General features: G+C 38.2%; 1 long non-coding RNA gene across 1 annotated transcript; it reads left to right on the top strand.

Moving 5' to 3' along the window:
- Window positions 1-179: 179 nt before the first annotated feature.
- LOC110100130 lies at window positions 180-1008 on the top strand. The gene is made up of 3 exons (XR_002303516.2): window positions 180-335; window positions 515-560; window positions 728-1008. It is a non-coding gene; the product is annotated as an uncharacterized LOC110100130 (long non-coding RNA).
- Window positions 1009-1134: the final 126 nt, after the last annotated feature.

Consider the following 1134-nt stretch of genomic DNA (forward strand, 5'->3'; position numbering starts at 1 on the left):
TTATTTATCTAATTAATAGTTCACTTATTAAAACATGCAGTAAAATATATATTTTTTGGGAAATGTAAGAAATAAATTTTATTTTTTGAGACGTAACGGCTATAAGGGCATTTAGGTCAAACGACAAATCAAACTAATTTAAGAGTGCGACTATGGCAGAGAGGACGACCGAACGGACTCTTATTTTCTGTTTGAAGCGCCGAAAGGCCACTGAAGGTTTTAGGCGGAAGGCTAGTAATCAAAGAAGCGACTCGGTCTCTCTGCGCTCAAAGCACGCCGAAAACTGGCTTCTGTGAGGAATCGAAGGTTGGTGGGACTGCTGTGAGGAATCGAAGGTTAGTGGGGCCTAGGGTTAGGGTTTTCTCCTAAACTCTCCGTCCTCCTTTTACTTAATTGTTTTTGTTGTTTTTCTGATCGTCGGCTCCTGCAAACATCCCAGGTTAACTTATTATTTTTTTTTTCAATTTCTGTGATTTCTCTTCACTTCTTCCCGATTTGATTTTGTTCGCTGAAGCCGCTCGCTGCAGACTACAGTCTCCCGTGCTCCCCACTCTCATCAAGTTATAATTTTTTTCCCCTTTTAAGCCTAAATTCCTACTTCAACTTTTTATGGGGTTTGCAATTCCTTTATCTCTCTCTCTCTCTCTCTCTTTTCTCCCATGGATGCATACTCTTCTTTTACATTCCTCATTTTCTTCTTAGTTGTTGTCGTTTTTCTCCCTGGCAGAAATTACTGCATCACCGACACCACTGATTCTCCGATCGGCTTCTTCTCATGTCGGATAGTAGGTTGCTCTTCCGCCTTTCCATTTCTTTTCCTGTAAGGTGCTCTTCTCCTCTCTGCAGTGTTCTTCTCCTCTACGGTGAAATATATTGTTTGTCCAAATTTAAAAAATGTCTGACAAAATAGTTATATTTTGGTGTGTAAATTTGTTGGATTCTATTTTTAGTTTTGCTAGCTTTATTTGGAATTAATCTGAAGAGATGTTTCCTTATAGATATATAAGCTGCAGTATGAAGCACAATGCTCCTAGAATAATTAAGTTGTTCTCCCCACAACAAATTGGCGATCAACTTTATAAATAACTCCAACCATTTCAAACAAATCCTTAATGTTCATTTAATTCAATCTAA

The sequence above is a fragment of the Dendrobium catenatum genome, unplaced genomic scaffold (assembly GCF_001605985.2).
Source record: "Dendrobium catenatum unplaced genomic scaffold, ASM160598v2 original_scaffold_59074, whole genome shotgun sequence".
Classification (NCBI taxonomy): domain Eukaryota; kingdom Viridiplantae; phylum Streptophyta; class Magnoliopsida; order Asparagales; family Orchidaceae; genus Dendrobium; species Dendrobium catenatum.